The following is a 24,886-nucleotide window of genomic DNA, read 5'->3' as shown; positions in this document are numbered from 1 at the left end:
TTGATATCCCATCAGACACACTCCAGAGTGGTTTGAGGAGAAAATCAGTTTGGACACCAACCCTTACGAAGGACAACTGTATAGATACTTTTTTTAAGGTTGTCTGGCGTGACTTAAATAAATTAGAGTTAAAAAACGACACTCGACAACACGTTTGGCATCAAAACCTCACCCAAGTAGAAATGACTAATTTGAGAAATTTACGAACTAATAAGGAGATTACTATAAGAGAGGCAGATAAAGGGGGAAACATCGTGATTATGAATACTTCAGACTATGATCGAGAGATATATAGACAACTAGAAGATGTTACCTGCTATGAAAAGATTTTGTCAGACCCTATCCCCGCACTTGCGAACAAAATCAATAAATTCTTACATGAATGTTTGGATCACTTACTTCTGAAAGAGGAGGAATATATGTACCTTCATGTTCATAGACCCAGAAATCCTTGTATCTATGCACTACCTAAAATACATAAGAGTCCTAGTTCCCCTCCTGGCAGGCCTACTGTTTCAGGTATTGGTGGTCCTACTGAAAGACTTTCAGAATATGTTGACATCTTTTTACAGCCTATTGTAGGACACTTACCATCTTATATTAAAGATACCAAACATATTCTTAGCATATTAACGGATATTACTTGGGAACCAGGGATGATTTTAGTTACACTAGATGTTACCTCCATGTACACTAGTATTAACCATGAACAAGGAAAGGAAGCACTATGTCATTTTCTTCACAAGAGACCAGCAAGCCTGTATGGCCACACTCAAATGTTAATAAACATGGTAGATTTGATCTTGAACAATAATGTTTTTCTATTTCAAAATGACTGGTATCGCCAAAAACAAGGTGTGGCTATGGGATCTAAATTCTCACCAGCCTATGTTAATCTCTTTATGGGATTGTTCAAGCAAAATAAGATCTGGAGTAAAGAGGGTATTAAGTGGATTTCAGATATACTCTATTGGGGCAGATACATCGATGATTGTTTGATGATCTGGAGGGGTGACTTACAAGAACTTGACAACTTTATAAACTATTTAAACATGAATGAGTATAATATTAATTTCACTTCGGAACACAGTGTGACCAGCATTCCCTTTCTGGACGTGGAACTTCTCATCCGCAACAATAAAATAGAGAGTCGGTTATACAGAAAGAGTACTTCTTGCAACTCTATTTTACATGCAAGGAGCGCACATCCAGTCCATCAAATCAACTCGATACCATATGGTGAGATGGTAAGGGCAAGGCGCAATTGTAGTCTTGAAGAAGATTTTGGACTATGTATAGAGGACATGAGCATGAGATTTAAAGCACGGGGATATTCCACTAAGGTGATAGACAGAGCTCGTACAAGGGCTATGCATTTGAAAAGGACAGACACACTGGGTCAAAAATCTAGACCAAGGGACAATGTTATTTGTTGTATTGTCAATTACACGAAAACAGCTACTTTACTGCGTAAATGTATGAACAGACATTGGTATATTTTAACAGCAGATCCTATTCTTAGGAAAGTGATCCCGGATATCCCAGTTTTTACCTATAGAAGAGGTAGAACTCTTAAGAATTTTCTATGCCCCAATTTTCACAGTAAACCAAACCAGGTTAACTGGCTTACTAGCCGTGGAAAAGGTTTTTTCAAGTGTGGACATTGTGGAATGTGTAGATGGGCCAAGTCAGGTATCTCCACATTCATGAGCTCTACTGGGGTGCAATATAACATTAATTGTAATATCACATGTGAAAGTAACTTTGTCATCTATATGATTATTTGTAGATGTGGCCTATATTATGTAGGTAGCACTATTAGACCACTCAGAACTAGGGCGAGTGAACACTTCAGAGCCCTGAGACAGGAAGATGAGAGATACCCTATAGTAAACCATATGCGGCATTGCCCTAAACAAAATAACACTTGTGGCTTCAATTTTTTTGGTTTTGATCATATAAATAGAGACCCTAGGGGAGGTAACAGAGAGTTAGCCCTCAGGAGAAAAGAATGCTACTGGATCCTAAAACTCAGAGCGGTGGAAGATGGTCTTAACACCAATTTCGAAATGGAATACTATTTGGGAGAATAATGTAATTTTGATAATTAACATGTAAATATATATTGTTTGTGTAGTTTGTTCTCTATTTGTATTGACTTACTTAGTACATTAATACTGCATTGATCATTAGCCCATTTCAAATTAGCCTCTATATTATATTGTGACTTAGCTACATTATGATGCTTTGTATACTGAGAATTGTGCTGTTTGTATTGAATGATGCTTAACCTAAGGTTGTACATATTCTACATATTTAGGAGGCATAAACATTTCTCTATATGTATTATTTTGTATTCATTGTAATATATCAATACTATCAATACAGTACTAAAATGGTATATTATTAATATATATTTCATAGATCTGCCTTTCTTTATTTTATATATTTTTATACTTGCCATTGTGAGGTTTATACATGATATGATTGTGGCATGTCACATTTACCCACTTTGTATCCTCTCTCTCTTTATTCCATTAGAGAGCTACTCAATCACCTTTGTGTTAGTGTTTTATATTTCTTTCTTGTTGGGATGTGTAGTTGACATTCCAAGAATATACATATATGCTTGGACTTAATGTCAGATGCTGACATTATCAGTTATGGATAGAATTATGGAGCCCGGATGATTGTGTTATCCCCTGTGGTCATTACCCCGCCTTGAATTATGGTGACGCTTATTTAAACTTTCCCCGTTAGGTATTTGTTGTTTTCCTGTTAAAGAAGGATAAGAACATGGGGGCATTGCTGTCCGCTCGTTGTTCGTACCGGTTTTGGTACTTTACTTCGTGGCTAGGTGTTTACACAGTTCCAAGATGGCGCCCGTAAATTGGGTTAGTCCTTTTTCCATTTTCTTACCACTAACGTGAGGACGCTTTAAATTGAATCCTCCCCGGACGGTCGACTTTTGACAATGGTTTTCCGATACTGAGAACGCCGCGGGATTATTGGACCATGGAGTGTTTTCCTACTTTATAGATACTTACTTTGATGATAGGTGAGTGACCTGAGTGGTTGTTTAGGACCTAGTTACTTTCTAGGGTACAATTGGGGATCGATTTTGAATATGTCTTTTTAGGCTCACCATACTTATATTTAGTTTATTTCTTTTTTCTTCTGTTTCGCATTTAGGTAACGTTATAAGAATTCTTCATTATACGACTTAATTTGGGACTGATTATACCTTATTAAGGTCAGTCTGGGCCCAATGGCCATACTTATATGTAAACATTTTGGTGGTGATGTTTATTTCGGGCTTTGCATGAGACTTGGATAATTACAGAGGTTGCTTATGGTTGTTTCCGCAGACTTTACAAGTGTTTTGAGAAGACTGGTTTCACACATAAGACATACTTGAACTAAGGTATGTCTTAAATTGTATTGGAGATTTATTGTTGATTATCTAAGGTTTTCCCATTGATATTTTGGCGTGGGTTCGAGTACCTCTTGACAGTTTGCACTTATTTTCGGTTCTCTGGCACTCTTTTATCACTCGGGTTATTTGGTTACTATTTTCTCTATAATGGAGACGTGCACACTCATGTTATGATAACCCTTTACACATGGAGACGTCATGTATGTGGTTCCAGTTTGGTGTTTACTGTATAGAGAATTTGGTTATCCTTTTTGTAGGTAACTTTCTGTTTGGTTAGTGGGTAATAGATCAGTTTCTATTAGATTGTTTGGCACATTAAGTCACGAATGGCATGTTTTTGCTCTCACAAATATCATGATATGAGTGGTTTGTGTTCTGCTCTGAACAGTTTTGAATATATACTACAGATGTAGTCATTGTTCTCATTTATTTGCAGCCCTGATGAAGTCTGTGAGAGTGTTTTCTCATAGGACGAAACACGTGTTGGCTGTGGTTGCTACATGAATATTGAATTCAAGGACGACCTTCTATTGTTATGATGAATTTTTTGCTTCAAGAATAAATTGAGCTTGAACTCTCCATGGTGTTATTGCCATTATACACTGAAGATTTGATACATCACTAACTTCTAATCATACGATCATGAGTGCCCTGACAGCTGTCTTTTTCACTGTTAGTTTCCCTTGAAACATTTGAGGAATAAGGAAGATCCTCTTGCCAGGAGCACCATGCCACAATTGGAGTGTTAATGTTATTATGTGGACTCACTGTGAGCGCCCAAATCCTATGACTTTCTTCCTATGTGCTTTTGTTTTGATCCTTTGATGTCAAACATAGGGGTGCTGCTCCAGCCCATTGCATTATTTGATTACAGTGTATTGTTCGTTTGTACTCTATATCGTGAATATGGACCGTGATAAATTAGCAGCAGATATTTTTGGTAGTTTAGAGCAGACAGGGACTATACCCAAGCCACATTTAGCGGGTGCCCAACACACTAAAATGGGGCTCCGTGATAAGTTCTTTAAATTAGAAAAACTGAAGAAACAGGAGGTGTCTAAATGGTGGGATGGGCCACCTTAAAACAATATGTAAAGCTCAACAGGATACCTAGAGGGTTAAGATCACATATTTTTCCCACTTTTGACGGTCTCGATCCGGATCTATTGGACAGTTGGGAGCAGGAATTGGTGTCAAGTTCACTCAGACTAATGAATATTCTGATAGAGAACTCTGAGAGGAAAGTGACTAGACTGCAAACAGAAATTTCTGAATTAGAAACAGAGATTAAAAATATGAATATGGAGGAACCAACTGCCAAGAATTATAAAATTCTGAATGAAATTATCGAGCATCATCAAAATGAGATCACACAAAGAAAAGCGCGCAAACTTAGACGAGATGAGTTGGATTACAAAAATGGTAGGATTTTTACATTCTCCCGTAAATATGATCATTTAGTCAAAAGATATGAACCCCCACAAAACTATGATGCAGGCTCCTCGTCCTCACTGAATAGTGTATCTACCAACAACAGTGATACAAGTGCTACTTCTAATTTTTCCAGACAGGACATGGTAGTACAACAAGGCACTCCCTCTTTTTTAGCAGAGGTCCAAAGGATAAGACAGGGACAATGGGAATTAAGCCAACGCAAGGTAGACCCAGAAAAACCAGGCGGGGTGGGAGAGGAAGAACACACAGACACAAGGAAAGGAATGAAGACAAGATCGTGGAACAAGGGGAAATAGGTAACTCTGATAGTGGCTCTATCAATGTCATTAATCTCTCTAACTTGGAGCTCACAACTCACGATCTTACACTTCTTAGTAAAGGACTGGGGTTTTGTCCAGGAGATTTTGGAGATTTTCAGAGAACGAAAATTGACTTTTTCAAATTTATTAGACGCTTAAAATTGAAGAAATATTTCGCTAATCACTCTGATAACAGGGACACTAGTATCTTCTTTGACGGTCACAATGAGGGCCAACATTTGTCCATTAAGGATGTCCAAGATACGGCTACTTTATTGTCAATTGTGGACTGCGAACAGGATCCTACCACTATAACACAAATCTTATTGGATCTTGATATCCCATCAGACACACTCCAGAGTGGTTTGAGGAGAAAATCAGTTTGGACACCAACCCTTACGAAGGACAACTGTATAGATACTTTTTTTAAGGTTGTCTGGCGTGACTTAAATAAATTAGAGTTAAAAAACGACACTCGACAACACGTTTGGCATCAAAACCTCACCCAAGTAGAAATGACTAATTTGAGACATTTACGAACTAATAAGGAGATTACTATAAGAGAGGCAGATAAAGGGGGAAACATCGTGATTATGAATACTTCAGACTATGATCGAGAGATATATAGACAACTAGAAGATGTTACCTGCTATGAAAAGATTTTGTCAGACCCTATCCCCGCACTTGCGAACAAAACCAATAAATTCTTACATGAATGTTTGGATCACTTACTTCTGAAAGAGGAGGAATATATGTACCTTCATGTTCATAGACCCAAAAATCCTTGTATCTATGCACTACCTAAAATACATAAGAGTCCTAGTTCCCCTCCTGGCAGGCCTACTGTTTCAGGTATTGGTGGTCCTACTGAAAGACTTTCAGAATATGTTGACATCTTTTTACAGCCTATTGTAGGACACTTACCATCTTATATTAAAGATACCAAACATATTCTTAGCATATTAACGGATATTACTTGGGAACCAGGGATGATTTTAGTTACACTAGATGTTACCTCCATGTACACTAGTATTAACCATGAACAAGGAAAGGAAGCACTATGTCATTTTCTTCACAAGAGACCAGCAAGCCTGTATGGCCACACTCAAATGTTAATAAACATGGTAGATTTGATCTTGAACAATAATGTTTTTCTATTTCAAAATGACTGGTATCGCCAAAAACAAGGTGTGGCTATGGGATCTAAATTCTCACCAGCCTATGTTAATCTCTTTATGGGATTGTTCAAGCAAAATAAGATCTGGAGTAAAGAGGGTATTAAGTGGATTTCAGATATACTCTATTGGGGCAGATACATCGATGATTGTTTGATGATCTGGAGGGGTGACTTACAAGAACTTGACAACTTTATAAACTATTTAAACATGAATGAGTATAATATTAATTTCACTTCGGAACACAGTGTGACCAGCATTCCCTTTCTGGACGTGGAACTTCTCATCCGCAACAATAAAATAGAGAGTCGGTTATACAGAAAGAGTACTTCTTTCAACTCTATTTTACATGCAAGGAGCGCACATCCAGTCCATCAAATCAACTCGATACCATATGGTGAGATGGTAAGGGCAAGGCGCAATTGTAGTCTTGAAGAAGATTTTGGACTATGTATAGAGGACATGAGCATGAGATTTAAAGCACGGGGATATTCCACTAAGGTGATAGACAGAGCTCGTACAAGGGCTATGCGTTTGAAAAGGACAGACACACTGGGTCAAAAATCTAGACCAAGGGACAATGTTATTTGTTGTATTGTCAATTACACGAAAACAGCTACTTTACTGCGTAAATGTATGAACAGACATTGGTATATTTTAACAGCAGATCCTATTCTTAGGAAAGTGATCCCGGATATCCCAGTTTTTACCTATAGAAGAGGTAGAACTCTTAAGAATTTTCTATGCCCCAATTTTCACAGTAAACCAAACCAGGTTAACTGGCTTACTAGCCGTGGAAAAGGTTTTTTCAAGTGTGGACATTGTGGAATGTGTAGATGGGCCAAGTCAGGTATCTCCACATTCATGAGCTCTACTGGGGTGCAATATAACATTAATTGTAATATCACATGTGAAAGTAACTTTGTCATCTATATGATTATTTGTAGATGTGGCCTATATTATGTAGGTAGCACTATTAGACCACTCAGAACTAGGGCGAGTGAACACTTCAGAGCCCTGAGACAGGAAGATGAGAGATACCCTATAGTAAACCATATGCGGCATTGCCCTAAACAAAATAACACTTGTGGCTTCAAATTTTTTGGTTTTGATCATATAAATAGAGACCCTAGGGGAGGTAACAGAGAGTTAGCCCTCAGGAGAAAAGAATGCTACTGGATCCTAAAACTCAGAGCGGTGGAAGATGGTCTTAACACCAATTTCGAAATGGAATACTATTTGGGAGAATAATGTAATTTTGATAATTAACATGTAAATATATATTGTTTGTGTAGTTTGTTCTCTATTTGTATTGACTTACTTAGTACATTAATACTGCATTGATCATTAGCCCATTTCAAATTAGCCTCTATATTATATTGTGACTTAGCTACATTATGATGCTTTGTATACTGAGAATTGTGCTGTTTGTATTGAATGATGCTTAACCTAAGGTTGTACATATTCTACATATTTAGGAGGCATAAACATTTCTCTATATGTATTATTTTGTATTCATTGTAATATATCAATACTATCAATACAGTACTAAAATGGTATATTATTAATATATATTTCATAGATCTGCCTTTCTTTATTTTATATATTTTTATACTTGCCATTGTAAGGTTTATACATGATATGATTGTGGCACGTCACATTTACCCACTTTGTATCCTCTCTCTCTTTATTCCATTAGAGAGCTACTCAATCACCTTTGTGTTAGTGTTTTATATTTCTTTCTTGTTGGGATGTGTAGTTGACATTCCAAGAATATACATATATGCTTGGACTTAATGTCAGATGCTGACATTATCAGTTATGGATAGAATTATGGAGCCCGGATGATTGTGTTATCCCCTGTGGTCATTACCCCGCCTTGAATTATGGTGACGCTTATTTAAACTTTCCCCGTTAGGTATTTGTTGTTTTCCTGTTAAAGAAGGATAAGAACATGGGGGCATTGTTGTCCGCTCGTTGTTCGTACCGGTTTTGGTACTTTACTTCGTGGCTAGGTGTTTACACAGTTCCAAGATGGCGCCCGTAAATTGGGTTAGTCCTTTTTCCATTTTCTTACCACTAACGTGAGGACGCTTTAAATTGAATCCTCCCCGGACGGTCGACTTTTGACAATGGTTTTCCGATACTGAGAACGCCGCGGGATTATTGGACCATGGAGTGTTTTCCTACTTTATAGATACTTACTTTGATGATAGGTGAGTGACCTGAGTGGTTGTTTAGGACCTAGTTACTTTCTAGGGTACAATTGGGGATCGATTTTGAATATGTCTTTTTAGGCTCACCATACTTATATTTAGTTTATTTCTTTTTTCTTCTGTTTCGCATTTAGGTAACGTTATAAGTATTCTTCATTATACGACTTAATTTGGGACTGATTATACCTTATTAAGGTCAGTCTGGGCCCAATGGCCATACTTATATGTAAACATTTTGGTGGTGATGTTTATTTCGGGCTTTGCATGAGACTTGGATAATTACAGAGGTTGCTTATGGTTGTTTCCGCAGACTTTACAAGTGTTTTGAGAAGACTGGTTTCACACATAAGACATACTTGAACTAAGGTATGTCTTAAATTGTATTGGAGATTTATTGTTGATTATCTAAGGTTTTCCCATTGATATTTTGGCGTGGGTTCGAGTACCTCTTGACAGTTTGCACTTATTTTCGGTTCTCTCGCACTCTTTTATCACTCGGGTTATTTGGTTACTATTTTCTCTATAATGGAGACGTGCACACTCATGTTATGATAACCCTTTACACATGGAGACGTCATGTATGTGGTTCCAGTTTGGTGTTTACTGTATAGAGAATTTGGTTATCCTTTTTGTAGGTAACTTTCTGTTTGGTTAGTGGGTAATAGATCAGTTTCTATTAGATTGTTTGGCACATTAAGTCACGAATGGCATGTTTTTGCTCTCACAAATATCATGATATGAGTGGTTTGTGTTCTGCTCTGAACAGTTTTGAATATATACTACAGATGTAGTCATTGTTCTCATTTATTTGCAGCCCTGATGAAGTCTGTGAGAGTGTTTTCTCATAGGGCGAAACACGTGTTGGCTGTGGTTGCTACATGAATATTGAATTCAAGGACGACCTTCTATTGTTATGATGAACTTTTTGCTTCAAGAAAAAATTGAGCTTGAACTCTCCATGGTGTTATTGCCATTATACACTGAAGATTTGATACATCACTAACTTCTAATCATACGATCATGAGTGCCCTGACAGCTGTCTTTTTCACTGTTAGTTTCCCTTGAAACATTTGAGGAATAAGGAAGATCCTCTTGCCAGGAGCACCATGCCACAATTGGAGTGTTAATGTTATTATGTGGACTCACTGTGAGCGCCCAAATCCTATGACTTTCTTCCTATGTGCTTTTGTTTTGATCCTTTGATGTCAAACATAGGGGTGCTGCTCCAGCCCATTGCATTATTTGATTACAGTGTATTGTTCGTTTGTACTCTATATCGTGAATATGGACCGTGATAAATTAGCAGCAGATATTTTTGGTAGTTTAGAGCAGACAGGGACTATACCCAAGCCACATTTAGCGGGTGCCCAACACACTAAAATGGGGCTCCGTGATAAGTTCTTTAAATTAGAAAAACTGAAGAAACAGGAGGTGTCTAAATGGTGGGATGGGCCACCTTAAAACAATATGTAAAGCTCAACAGGATACCTAGAGGGTTAAGATCACATATTTTTCCCACTTTTGACGATCTCGATCCGGATCTATTGGACAGTTGGGAGCAGGAATTGGTGTCAAGTTCACTCAGACTAATGAATATTCTGATAGAGAACTCTGAGAGGAAAGTGACTAGACTGCAAACAGAAATTTCTGAATTAGAAACAGAGATTAAAAATATGAATATGGAGGAACCAACTGCCAAGAATTATAAAATTCTGAATGAAATTATCGAGCATCATCAAAATGAGATCACACAAAGAAAAGCGCGCAAACTTAGACGAGATGAGTTGGATTACAAAAATGGTAGGATTTTTACATTCTCCCGTAAATATGATCATTTAGTCAAAAGATATGAACCCCCACAAAACTATGATGCAGGCTCCTCATCCTCACTGAATAGTGTATCTACCAACAACAGTGATACAAGTGCTACTTCTAATTTTTCCAGACAGGACATGGTAGTACAACAAGGCACTCCCTCTTTTTTAGCAGAGGTCCAAAGGATAAGACAGGGACAATGGGAATTAAGCCAACGCAAGGTAGACCCAGAAAAACCAGGCGGGGTGGGAGAGGAAGAACACACAGACACAAGGAAAGGAATGAAGACAAGATCGTGGAACAAGGGGAAATAGGTAACTCTGATAGTGGCTCTATCAATGTCATTAATCTCTCTAACTTGGAGCTCACAACTCACGATCTTACACTTCTTAGTAAAGGACTGGGGTTTTGTCCAGGAGATTTTGGAGATTTTCAGAGAACGAAAATTGACTTTTTCAAATTTATTAGACGCTTAAAATTGAAGAAATATTTCGCTAATCACTCTGATAACAGGGACACTAGTATCTTCTTTGACGGTCACAATGAGGGCCAACATTTGTCCATTAAGGATGTCCAAGATACGGCTACTTTATTGTCAATTGTGGACTGCGAACAGGATCCTACCACTATAATACAAATCTTATTGGATCTTGATATCCCATCAGACACACTCCAGAGTGGTTTGAGGAGAAAATCAGTTTGGACACCAACCCTTACGAAGGACAACTGTATAGATACTTTTTTTAAGGTTGTCTGGCGTGACTTAAATAAATTAGAGTTAAAAAACGACACTCGACAACACGTTTGGCATCAAAACCTCACCCAAGTAGAAATGACTAATTTGAGAAATTTACGAACTAATAAGGAGATTACTATAAGAGAGGCAGATAAAGGGGGAAACATCGTGATTATGAATACTTCAGACTATGATCGAGAGATATATAGACAACTAGAAGATGTTACCTGCTATGAAAAGATTTTGTCAGACCCTATCCCCGCACTTGCGAACAAAATCAATAAATTCTTACATGAATGTTTGGATCACTTACTTCTGAAAGAGGAGGAATATATGTACCTTCATGTTCATAGACCCAGAAATCCTTGTATCTATGCACTACCTAAAATACATAAGAGTCCTAGTTCCCCTCCTGGCAGGCCTACTGTTTCAGGTATTGGTGGTCCTACTGAAAGACTTTCAGAATATGTTGACATCTTTTTACAGCCTATTGTAGGACACTTACCATCTTATATTAAAGATACCAAACATATTCTTAGCATATTAACGGATATTACTTGGGAACCAGGGATGATTTTAGTTACACTAGATGTTACCTCCATGTACACTAGTATTAACCATGAACAAGGAAAGGAAGCACTATGTCATTTTCTTCACAAGAGACCAGCAAGCCTGTATGGCCACACTCAAATGTTAATAAACATGGTAGATTTGATCTTGAACAATAATGTTTTTCTATTTCAAAATGACTGGTATCTCCAAAAACAAGGTGTGGCTATGGGATCTAAATTCTCACCAGCCTATGTTAATCTCTTTATGGGATTGTTCAAGCAAAATAAGATCTGGAGTAAAGAGGGTATTAAGTGGATTTCAGATATACTCTATTGGGGCAGATACATCGATGATTGTTTGATGATCTGGAGGGGTGACTTACAAGAACTTGACAACTTTATAAACTATTTAAACATGAATGAGTATAATATTAATTTCACTTCGGAACACAGTGTGACCAGCATTCCCTTTCTGGACGTGGAACTTCTCATCCGCAACAATAAAATAGAGAGTCGGTTATACAGAAAGAGTACTTCTTGCAACTCTATTTTACATGCAAGGAGCGCACATCCAGTCCATCAAATCAACTCGATACCATATGGTGAGATGGTAAGGGCAAGGCGCAATTGTAGTCTTGAAGAAGATTTTGGACTATGTATAGAGGACATGAGCATGAGATTTAAAGCACGGGGATATTCCACTAAGGTGATAGACAGAGCTCGTACAAGGGCTATGCGTTTGAAAAGGACAGACACACTGGGTCAAAAATCTAGACCAAGGGACAATGTTATTTGTTGTATTGTCAATTACACGAAAACAGCTACTTTACTGCGTAAATGTATGAACAGACATTGGTATATTTTAACAGCAGATCCTATTCTTAGGAAAGTGATCCCGGATATCCCAGTTTTTACCTATAGAAGAGGTAGAACTCTTAAGAATTTTCTATGCCCCAATTTTCACAGTAAACCAAACCAGGTTAACTGGCTTACTAGCCGTGGAAAAGGTTTTTTCAAGTGTGGACATTGTGGAATGTGTAGATGGGCCAAGTCAGGTATCTCCACATTCATGAGCTCTACTGGGGTGCAATATAACATTAATTGTAATATCACATGTGAAAGTAACTTTGTCATCTATATGATTATTTGTAGATGTGGCCTATATTATGTAGGTAGCACTATTAGACCACTCAGAACTAGGGCGAGTGAACACTTCAGAGCCCTGAGACAGGAAGATGAGAGATACCCTATAGTAAACCATATGCGGCATTGCCCTAAACAAAATAACACTTGTGGCTTCAAATTTTTTGGTTTTGATCATATAAATAGAGACCCTAGGGGAGGTAACAGAGAGTTAGCCCTCAGGAGAAAAGAATGCTACTGGATCCTAAAACTCAGAGCGGTGGAAGATGGTCTTAACACCAATTTCGAAATGGAATACTATTTGGGAGAATAATGTAATTTTGATAATTAACATGTAAATATATATTGTTTGTGTAGTTTGTTCTCTATTTGTATTGACTTACTTAGTACATTAATACTGCATTGATCATTAGCCCATTTCAAATTAGCCTCTATATTATATTGTGACTTAGCTACATTATGATGCTTTGTATACTGAGAATTGTGCTGTTTGTATTGAATGATGCTTAACCTAAGGTTGTACATATTCTACATATTTAGGAGGCATAAACATTTCTCTATATGTATTATTTTGTATTCATTGTAATATATCAATACTATCAATACAGTACTAAAATGGTATATTATTAATATATATTTCATAGATCTGCCTTTCTTTATTTTATATATTTTTATACTTGCCATTGTAAGGTTTATACATGATATGATTGTGGCACGTCACATTTACCCACTTTGTATCCTCTCTCTCTTTATTCCATTAGAGAGCTACTCAATCACCTTTGTGTTAGTGTTTTATATTTCTTTCTTGTTGGGATGTGTAGTTGACATTCCAAGAATATACATATATGCTTGGACTTAATGTCAGATGCTGACATTATCAGTTATGGATAGAATTATGGAGCCCGGATGATTGTGTTATCCCCTGTGATCATTACCCCGCCTTGAATTATGGTGACGCTTATTTAAACTTTCCCCGTTAGGTATTTGTTGTTTTCCTGTTAAAGAAGGATAAGAACATGGGGGCATTGTTGTCCGCTCGTTGTTCGTACCGGTTTTGGTACTTTACTTCGTGGCTAGGTGTTTACACAGTTCCAAGATGGCGCCCGTAAATTGGGTTAGTCCTTTTTCCATTTTCTTACCACTAACGTGAGGACGCTTTAAATTGAATCCTCCCCGGACGGTCGACTTTTGACAATGGTTTTCCGATACTGAGAACGCCGCGGGATTATTGGACCATGGAGTGTTTTCCTACTTTATAGATACTTACTTTGATGATAGGTGAGTGACCTGAGTGGTTGTTTAGGACCTAGTTACTTTCTAGGGTACAATTGGGGATCGATTTTGAATATGTCTTTTTAGGCTCACCATACTTATATTTAGTTTATTTCTTTTTTCTTCTGTTTCGCATTTAGGTAACGTTATAAGAATTCTTCATTATACGACTTAATTTGGGACTGATTATACCTTATTAAGGTCAGTCTGGGCCCAATGGCCATACTTATATGTAAACATTTTGGTGGTGATGTTTATTTCGGGCTTTGCATGAGACTTGGATAATTACAGAGGTTGCTTATGGTTGTTTCCGCAGACTTTACAAGTGTTTTGAGAAGACTGGTTTCACACATAAGACATACTTGAACTAAGGTATGTCTTAAATTGTATTGGAGATTTATTGTTGATTATCTAAGGTTTTCCCATTGATATTTTGGCGTGGGTTCGAGTACCTCTTGACAGTTTGCACTTATTTTCGGTTCTCTCGCACTCTTTTATCACTCGGGTTATTTGGTTACTATTTTCTCTATAATGGAGACGTGCACACTCATGTTATGATAACCCTTTACACATGGAGACGTAATGTATGTGGTTCCAGTTTGGTGTTTACTGTATAGTGAATTTGGTTATCCTTTTTGTAGGTAACTTTCTGTTTGGTTAGTGGGTAATAGATCAGTTTCTATTAGATTGTTTGGCACATTAAGTCACGAATGGCATGTTTTTGCTCTCACAAATATCATGATAAGAGTGGTTTGTGTTCTGCTCTGAACAGTTTTGAATATATACTACAGATGTAGTCATTGTTCTCATTTATTTGCAGCCCTGATGAAGTCTGTGAGAGTGTTTTCTCATAGGACGAAACACATGTTGGCTGTGGTTGCTACATGAATATTGAATTCAAGGACGACCTTCTATTGTTATGATTAACTTTTTGCTTCAAGAAAAAATTGAGCTTGAACTCTCCATGGTGTTATTGCCATTATACACTGAAGATTTGATACATCACTAACTTCTAATCATACCATCATGAGTGCCCTGACAGCTGTCTTTTTCACTGTTAGTTTCCCTTGAAACATTTGAGGAATAAGGAAGATCCTCTTGCCAGGAGCACCATGCCACAATTGGAGTGTTAAGGTTATTATGTGGACTCACTGTGAGCGCCCAAATCCTATGACTTTCTTCCTATGTGCTTTTGTTTTGATCCTTTGACGTCCTCTAATAGTACTTCATGTGAACCACCTGAAACCCTACTATGATAGGGCAGACTTGACCCTACTCATGGCCACTGATGAGGGGCAGGAGGAAGTGAGTGACCCTCTCCCTGACGTCTTCTCTAACACTGCAGCTGATGGCTCAGTGGAAGGAGTTATCCTTGCAGACTGGCTTACAGCAGAGCAAAAGTAGGACTTCAGGAATCTCCTAGGCCAATTATCTGAACACTTTTCATTAACACCTGGTCAGACCACTTGGTGTGAGCATGCCCTTGATGCTGGCGACATTTTACATGTCAAAAGTAAGATTTATAGTCAGTCTGACCTCGTCAGGGACTGTATTAAAACTGAGGTTCAGAAGATGTTGGACTTAGGAGTGACTGAGCACTCAGATAGCCCCTGGGGCAGCCCAGCAGTGCTTGTACCAAAGCCTCACTCCCAGAATGGGAAAAAGGAGATGAGGTTTGTGTGGATTATAGAGGGCTCAACACAGTCACCAAAACTGATGCTCACCGTATACCCATGGCAGATAAGCTGATAGATACACTGGCATCTGGCCAAATATTTGAGCATTTCTGACTTAACCTCAGGGTTTTTATTTTTATTTTTTTTAACACAATTTTATTGATTTTTTTATAAGCCATACAATAGCCTATTCAGTATAATTCAGTATTTCATGTTATATATTATTATATCATATATATCAGTTACATCATGATGTTCCGGATTAGCATTATGCAACATGGCATATAAACTTATTACTAAGTACTATATCAACATTTAGGCCCTCATTACAACCCTGGCGGTCGGTGTTAAAGCGGTGGTAAGACCACCAACAGGCCGGCGGTAAAAAAAAATGGAATCATGACCATGGCGGAAACCGCCAACACAGACAGCCACTTTAACACTCCGACCGCCACAACGGTAGAAACAAACACTGCAGCAGTAACTGCCAACAGACAGACGAAAGACAATGTACCACCCACTGTATTACAAGGCACCAATCCGCCGCCTTTTCCAGGGCGGTACCAACACCATCAAAAGCACTCCGGAAAGAGCCTTTGGAACCTCTCGACACCCAACGAGGAACCAGGACGCCATGGAGCCCGAACTTCAGGTGCTACCAATGTTGGTTTACCTCCTCTTCTACCAGGAGCAGCAAAGACGACAGCGACAACCATGGTGAGTACTGCACCTAGCACACAGGGGAGGGGCGAGGAAAGAGAGAGTGACACACACACGCAACATGCAACCCCTCCACCCCCACCCTCACCCACAATAACATACACAAATACATGTATTACATTTACACCCCGTCACCCGCTGGAAGAACGCAAGTACAAAATGAAATGATTGTAACGAGTGTAATCATCGAAATTTCAGATTTGGAAACAGCTCTGTAGCAGATCATTATATATACAAATATGTACAGCTACTACACAAGTCCGGATAGTGTTCCAATCATTGTCTGTGGACCAGTGGTCCCAAAATGCATGGGCGAAGCCCACACATGATACCTGACTCTAAACGGAGAGAACACCGCTGGGGCATCAGCTCGAAAATAAACAGGCACCTCTGGGGGAAGGGGAGGAGGGGCACCTCAGCCGGGTGAAGGGACGATGCCACTGCTCCACGAGGGGGCTCCATGCCCACTGATTGGTCCTGGGGAGTGCAAAGCCACAGTCTCTCAAATGGGTGGTTTGCCTACTGCTTTACCCTGGGGAGTGCAAAGCCACAGTCTCTCAAGTCTCTCAAGTGGGTGGTTTGCCCACTGCTTGGTCCTGGGGAGTGCAAAGCCACAGTCTCTCAAGTGTGTGACATGTTCCACTGGTTCTGGAGGGGGCTTAGTGCCCAGAGTGCTTCATCCTGCCAAGGACTGGGGTAGTGAATGCTTTTCTCCACTGGTTTTGGAGGGGGCTTAGTGCCCAGAGTGCTTCATCCTGCCAAGGACTGGGGTAGTGGATGCTTTTCTCCACTGGTTCTGGAGGGGGCTTAGTTCCCAGAGTGCTTCATCCTGCCAAGGACTGGGGTGGTGGATGCTTTTCTCCACTGGTTCTGGAGGGGACTTTGTGCCCAGAGTGCTGCACATGCTGTGTGGCAGGTCCCATTCCTTCACCTGGGTTTGTATGCCACGAGATTGCCTGGAAACAAGTAGCATGATACTCCATGGAGTCAGAGACACACTCCAACCTGTTGCGACTTTGCCTGCCACCTGCTGGTAATAACAGTGCTGGTTGTGGTGCCTCATGTATGCTGCGCAGGGTCCAGGACGTCTCCTGCAGCCTCGGACGGCTGCCCACTGGGGATGTTGTCCATGTCGGCTGTGGTGGCACTGTCTGTGCATGTCACGGGGCTGGTGGCGATGGTTGCAGTGGTGTCTGTGGCGGAGATGCTGCCAGTGGTGCATGTGTCAGCACCAGTGGAGGCAGACAGCAGGACGTCTCCTGCAGCCTCGGATGGCTGCCCACTGGGGATGATGCTGGGGACTGTTGCTGAGGCAGCAGACGTGCAGGTGGCGGTGCAGGTGGCGGCGTCCACTGCTGTACAGGTTGCTGTTCTGTTTGCCAGAAGGGGTGACACCAGTCCCTCAACCGGAGGCTCCGTGCCCTGTGCTGACTTCCCCTTAGCCTTGTGTCCCTTCCCCACCTTGGATGTTGCTGCTGGGCCCTTGGCACTGTCCGCTTTTGGCTTGGAGGAGGCCTTGCTGGGAGGTTGGTGCGGCTTTTCCCTACGGCATGTGGGCCCCTTCTTCACCTTGGCAGGTGGCGGAATGGGCTGACCCTTGGCCTCGCTAGGTGGCACACTGGCAGCCCTGATGGGTGCTGCCCCGCGATGTTACAGGACTTGCAGGGACCACAGTGCTAGAGGATTTGGTGGCTGAGGTGCTGGGCTGGGATCTGGACAACCTGGCCGTAGGGGAAGGATGGGGGGGAGGTGTAGGGAAGAGGTCAATGTTAGCCAGGAAAAGTTTTTTAGACACTGGGACGGGAAGATGGAGGGGGTTTTGGAGTGGAGAAAGAGGTAGTGGTTGTAGGAGGTGTATGTCTGCTGAATTTGGGTGAAGGTGCATGGGCTGGAGGCTGTTGTGAGGTGGATGGCTGTTGAGTGGGTGTGTGCCTGCGTTTGTGTAATTTGGGAGGAGGGTTCACAGACACACTGGGAGAGGACACAGGGGACATATGCATGGTAGTGGGGGTGGTGATTGCACGTGAGCGGTGTGTGGTGATGGGCGTGCTGGTGATGAAGGTAGTGGCTGAAGATGTAGTGCATGCAGGTGTGAGTGGAGACGGTCCTGGTTAGGGAGGAGGAGGACCTGGAGGAGTGGGACACAGTGGAGGCAGTGGATGCTGGTGTGTCTGCATGGGAATGGTGCTTGTGTGAGTGCCTGTGGGATGTGTGGTGCTTATGTTTGCCATGTCCACTCTTGTGTTTTGATGAGTGTGCATGCTGATCTGATGGTGTGCATGGGATAGGCTGAGGTACAGGGGATTGGGTCTGGGTAGTGGAAGTTGGAGGGGGGAGGCTGGACACAGGGACAATAGCTGCCATCAGTGCTGAGGCCAGAGCCTGGAATGCTCTCTGTTGGGCTGCCACCCCAGAATGAATGCCCTCCAGGTATGCATTTATTTGTTGCAAATGCCTCTCGAGACCCACAATGGCATTCAAAATGGTCGATTGCCCAACAGTGAGGGATCTCAGGAGGTCAATAGCCTCCTCATTGAGTTCAGCAGGACTGACTGGTGCAGGGCCTGAGGTGCCTGGGGCGAAGGAGATGCCCACTCTCCTGGGTGAGCGGGCATGGGAAACACGCTGTGGGGCTGCTGGGAGGGTGGTGCTGGTAGGGGGGGTGGCGGCTGTACCTGTTGATGCAGTGGGCACAGAGGTGCCCGTCACCGCAAGGGAGCTCCCATCAGAGGAGGAGTCGCTGTCGCTGGTGTCTCCTCCTGTCCTCGTTGTGGAGCTCCCCTCGCCCTCCATCCCACTGGTACCTTCAGACTCCGTAAATTCACCCTCCAGGGCCATGTGGGTTGCAGCTCCTTCCTGCTCCGGTGCGAATGCTCCCCTGCCAGATGATGCTAATGCACACAAGAACAGGGTGACAAAACAAAAATGGGGGGAAATACAGAAGAGACTCATGGTGAATGCCTGCCACACCACTACCGTTGGCGGACACAACACACAGGGAGCAGCCCTAAGCACTAGCCCAGGCACTAACAGTTCAGGAGAAAATGCCCATGGGGGACTCTGCCTAGCCTCATTTGATGTACAGCTGGAACCCACAGGACCCTGACTAGGTGTAGAGTGCCACTACCACTTTTGGGGTTGGAGTGGGATTGAGCCTGAAAAACAATGGGTCTACCTTGGTGCATCTGCCCTGGCCTAGGGGAACCCACAGCCCACTCCCCCCACCCAGAAACCTCATGAAGCGCATAGAGTCAGCTGAATGAGTCTGTACTCACCCCGTTGTGGCTGCTGTGATGCCCTCAAGCGCCCATCCAACTCTGGATATGCCACCGCCAGGACCCGGTACATCAGGGGGGTCATGGTGCAACAGGCACCACTTCCACATTGGGAGGCCATCCCCAGCTGGGCCTCCGCCGTCTTCTTGCTCCAGCGGCGCAGGTCCTCCCATCTTATGTGGCAGTGGGTGCTCCGTCCATGGTAGACCCCCAGGGTCCGCACTTCCTTGGCGAACGCAGGCCAAATCCCCTTCTTCTGGTGGGCGATGACCTAGAGGAATAGTGAAGTAAGAATGGATGTTACTCCCCCGTCCGGTTCTTCTTACTCATTGGCCACAAACCTCCTACCCTGGCCCAGAAAAACATACACACACCATCCTCATATGCTGGACTCTGCCCCCCGTCTCTTCCATCCACTACACTCCATACATTCATGTGCCATCCACCATGCACACAGTTTACTCACCTGTTTGTCTGGAGGACTGTAGAGTAGCGTGTACTGGGGAGGACCCCATCCACCAGTTTCTCCCACTCCTCCGCAGTGAAGGCAGGGGCCTTTTCCTCAGACACTGTAGCAATTGTCGCTTCCAGACTCAGGTCACAGCAGCACTTGCAGTGCAGGTCCTCTCCTGTCGAAGGTCAGCTATCAAGTGAGTGAACAGATAGAAAATGGCGGTCATGTCCGCGGCGGTGTGTACCGTCACCGCCGGCGTACATCGTCATTGACTCCTGGAACCCATAGGGCCCAATGATACCCAATGCTGAATTGCGCCGCGGTCTTCGACCGTCTACCGCGACGCTGCACACCGTCAGCGCAGTTACCTCATTTACCCTTGTCCCGCCTTACAGGTCAGGCAGCCGCCATTTCAGGGGGCACATGGCAGGGCAACTAACTGCATCACAGCACGTTTGGCCAGGAATACGGACAGACAGCGCCACACACCGATTACATCACGATTGTGCTAAACAGCCTTGTGAAACCTATGTGGTGTATGAGCCTCTGCTCACCCCTCTCCTCCATAGGGCACGTCCACTGGGGCAGGTGATGATATGGCGTCATCCTCCGGTATACAGACCCCTGGTGGACCTGTCGACAATGAAAGACAGACACATCATTATCACCTACAGACTTGATCATGCCACAATCCAGGAACTTCGTGCCCAGTTGGAGCCAGAACTGATGTCAGCTATCCACCATCCCACAGGAATCCCCTCTCTAGTGCAGGTCCTGTCAGTACTCCATTTCCTGGCCAGTGGGTCCTTTAAAACAACAGTGGCCATGGCATAAGGGATGTCACAGTCAATGTTCTCTAACGTGTTGTCCAGAGTGTTGTCTGCCCTGCTGAAACACATGCGCAGCTACATCGTTTTCCTTCAGGTGGAGGATTTTCCTACAGTGAAAGGTGACTTCTATGCCCTGGGACATATCCCCAACAGCACTGGTGCCATTAATGGGACACATGTGGCATTTGTCCCCCCCCCCCCGCAGGAATGAACAGGTGTACAGAAACCGAAAAAGCTACCATTCTATGACTGTGCAGATGGTGTGTTTGGCAAACCAGTACATCTCCCATGTGAATGCCAAGTATCCTGGCTCAGTGCATGACGCTTACATGTTGAGGAATAGCAGCATCCCTTATGGGATGGGGCAACTCCAGAGGCACTGGGTGTGGCTAATAGGTGAGCCCAAGGTCCCAACACAGTTGACATAGGTGTCTGGGTATGGGAGAGTCCCTAAGGGTTGGAGGATGTCTAACAGTTGTTCCTTGATATTTGCAGGTGACTCTGGTAACCCCAACCTGTCATGGCTACTGACCCAGGTGCGGAATCCCAGGACAAGGGCAGAGGAACGCTACAATGAGGCACATGGGTGAACTAGGAGGATAATAGAGCGCACCTTCGCCCCCTGAAGGCCAGATCCCGGTGCCTTCATCTGACAGGTGGCTCCCTATACTACTCACCGAAGAAGGTTTGCCAGATAATCGTGGCATGCTGTATGTTGCACAACCTGGCTGTGCGACACCAGGTGCCTTTTCTGCATGAGGATGGGCCTGTTGTTGGTCTTGTGGCAGCTGTGGAACCTGTGGCCAATGAAGAAGAGGAGGCAGAAGAAGAAGATATAGACAACCGAAACAACATCATCATGCAATACTTCCAGTGAGACACAGGTAAGAGGATGGTACTGCTTCTCACATATCATACTACTGTTGGACAGTGCATAAATCTGCCTTTTTACCTCTGTGTATGGATCCTGACATGTCACTTTGCCTTTCCATTTCACAGATCTGGGTCTCACTTTGTGCCTTCTGCTATGTTTACTGCTGCCCAACAACTGTGTAACATTGGTATGTGAACATGAACATTGACATTGCTATATTTCTGAGAGGTTGCAATTACACATTTGTGAAAGTACAGACTGACTCCAGATTGATTTGTGATTCAAGGGTGTTTATTTCTGTGCAAATAAGTGGAGGGGTGTGTGCAATGGGCTGGGGTGATGTTGGAGGAATGCCCATGGTAGAGTCCAGGCTCTTGGTCTAGCAGGTGCATTGTCCAAGGGGGCATAGGAAGTGGAGTAATGGCAGTTCAAACTTGTCAGGGTGACAAAGTGGGACAGAAGGGTGACAATCAGGAGAGGAGAGTGTTATTTCCTGGTGTGGGTCTTGGCAATGTTCTCTGTCTTGTTCCTGGATCTCAGGGACCGTTTGCGTGTGGTTCTCCTTCTGTAGGGGGTGGGGTGCTGGTGGCCTGCTGGTCCTGTGACGGGCCTCCTGTCCACTAGTGCCGGTGGAAGTGGAGGGCTGTTCATCGTTCAGGCTAGTGTCAGGGGCCCGTTTGTGTGCCACTGTGTCCCTCATGGCGTTGCCAGGTCTGCCAGCACCCCTGCAATGGTGACCAGGGTGGTGTTGATGGACTTCAAGTCCTCCATGATCCCCAGATAGTGTTCCTCCTGCAGCCGCTGGGTCTCCTGAAACTTGGCCAGTACCATGCCCATGGTCTCCTGTGAATTATTGTATGCTCCCATGATGTTGGATAGTGCCTCATAGAGAATGGGTTCCCTGGGCCTGTCGTCCCAGTTTCACTGTTATCCTGTGCCTCTGTCCCTTGAACCGTGTGCCCACTGTCACTGACCCCAGGTCCCTGATTGTCTTGGGTTGGTGGGTTTGCCTGGGGTACCTGTAGTAGTGGACACACTGCTGATTGACGTGTCCTGGGGACAGAGGGATGGGCCCGCTGGGTGGATGCTGTGCTGGTGTTTCCTGAGGGGGGAGGCTTTGTGGTGGTTTGTGACAGTGGCAGGGGAACTGACTGTCCAGAGGTCCCTGATGGGCCGGGCTGGTCATCTTGATCCAGACGTGCAGAGCTACTGTCGTCACTGTGGGCCTGTTCTTTGGTGGGAATGGATATGTCTGGCACCTCCTGTCCGGTGACGTTGGGTATGGGTCCTGTTGGGGTAAAAATGCATAGTTATTGTATCTATGTGTGCTCCTGTGCTTGCATTATTGTGTTTGCCCTTGTGTGATTAGTGATTTTGGGGTCTGTGTAGGTATCTGTACTGGACATGCTTTGGTGATGGGTGTCCATGCAGAGGTGTTGCATGCAGGACTTGGTATTGGGATGGGTGGGTTGTGATGGTGGGGCATATGTGAGGTGTTGGAGTGATGAGGGTGAGGGTGGGGGTATGTGATGGCATGCAGGTGGGGTGGGGAGACATGGTAGTAAAGATATGACTTACCAGAGTCCAGCCCTCCTGCTACTCCTGCGAGGCCCTCAGGAGGCAGTATTGCCAAGACTTGCTCCTCCCATGTTGTTAGTTATGGGGGAGGAGATGGGGGTCCACCCCCAGTCCTCTGTACTACTACCTGGGTCTGGATACCACTGAACGCACCTTCCCCCGTAAGTCGTTCCACCTCTTCCTGATGTCATCCCGTGTTTCTGGGGTGCTGTCCCACTGCGTTGACCCTGTTGACGATTCTCCGCTATAGCTCCATCTTCCTAGCAATGGAGGTGTGCTGCACCTGTGATCCGAAAAGCTGTGGCTCTACCCGGATGATTTCCTCCACCATGACCCTGAGCTCCTCCTCAGAAAACCTGGGGTGTCTTTGAGGTGCCATGATGTGGTGTGGGTAATGTGTGAGGTGATGTTTGTTGTGCTGTGTGATGTGTTGTGTTAGGGTGTGTTTGAGGTGCGTGGATGTTGTATGAGTGATGGTGTTGCGTGCTTGTGGATGCTGGTGTTGTGTTTGCTATTCTCTCTCTCTGCTTCTTCACAAAAATGTTGTTGTAAGGGGTTGTGGATAATGTGGGTGTGTGTTTTATAGTGGTGTGAGTGTCTGGGTGTGTTGTGTGTATGTGTATCAGGTGTGTGTATTTCAAATTGCCCAATGTGGTTGTGTTTTGTAAGTGTGTGTGTATTTTGAGCGTGACGGTGTGTACCGTCAATGGATTACCGCGGTTGAAAGACCGCAGCGTTGATTCGTGTGTCATGATAGTGTGGGCGTATTCCTGTTGGCGTGACGGTGTGGGTTTTGGGATCGCCAGTTTATCACTGACCTTTGGTGTGGCGGACTTGTGTGGGTGTCTGTCTTCTGACGGATTATAAGATGTGGGTCGTAATACCTGTAGCGGATTTCTGCCACACCCACGGTATGTTGGCGGCCTTCAGAACGGCGGTAAGCGGGATTTACCGCCAGGGTTGTAATGAGGGCCTTAATGTTTATTATCATTTAGTCATATTGTACTTCTTCGTTATAATATGTCATATTAAAGAAGTTTGTGTTTTATTTAATATTTTAAAACATGTAACATTAAACATTTCTCCCTTCCCTCCACTGTCTGTTTTGACATCTTTCTCTCTTGGGGGATTCTGAGCAAGACACGCTAACATTTGGGTCATTTGCCATTATCATCTGCCTAGTGTTCTGTTCCAACACGGGGTGACTTCATCTAATATCTCTTCCTGTTGGCATCTTTATAATGGTACAATATTACGATTAGTCGATTAACAGTGGTTACAGTTGGGTCCTGCCTCACATCACATCCCAGCATGGACAGTACTATACTTGTACCTGGGTGTCGTTTTCTTCACATGTCAGTTTAAAATCTTCTTGTATCTC

Source organism: Pleurodeles waltl, chromosome 11, assembly GCF_031143425.1.
Source record: "Pleurodeles waltl isolate 20211129_DDA chromosome 11, aPleWal1.hap1.20221129, whole genome shotgun sequence".
Lineage (NCBI taxonomy): Eukaryota > Metazoa > Chordata > Amphibia > Caudata > Salamandridae > Pleurodeles > Pleurodeles waltl.
Note: the sequence above shows the minus strand (reverse complement) of the source record.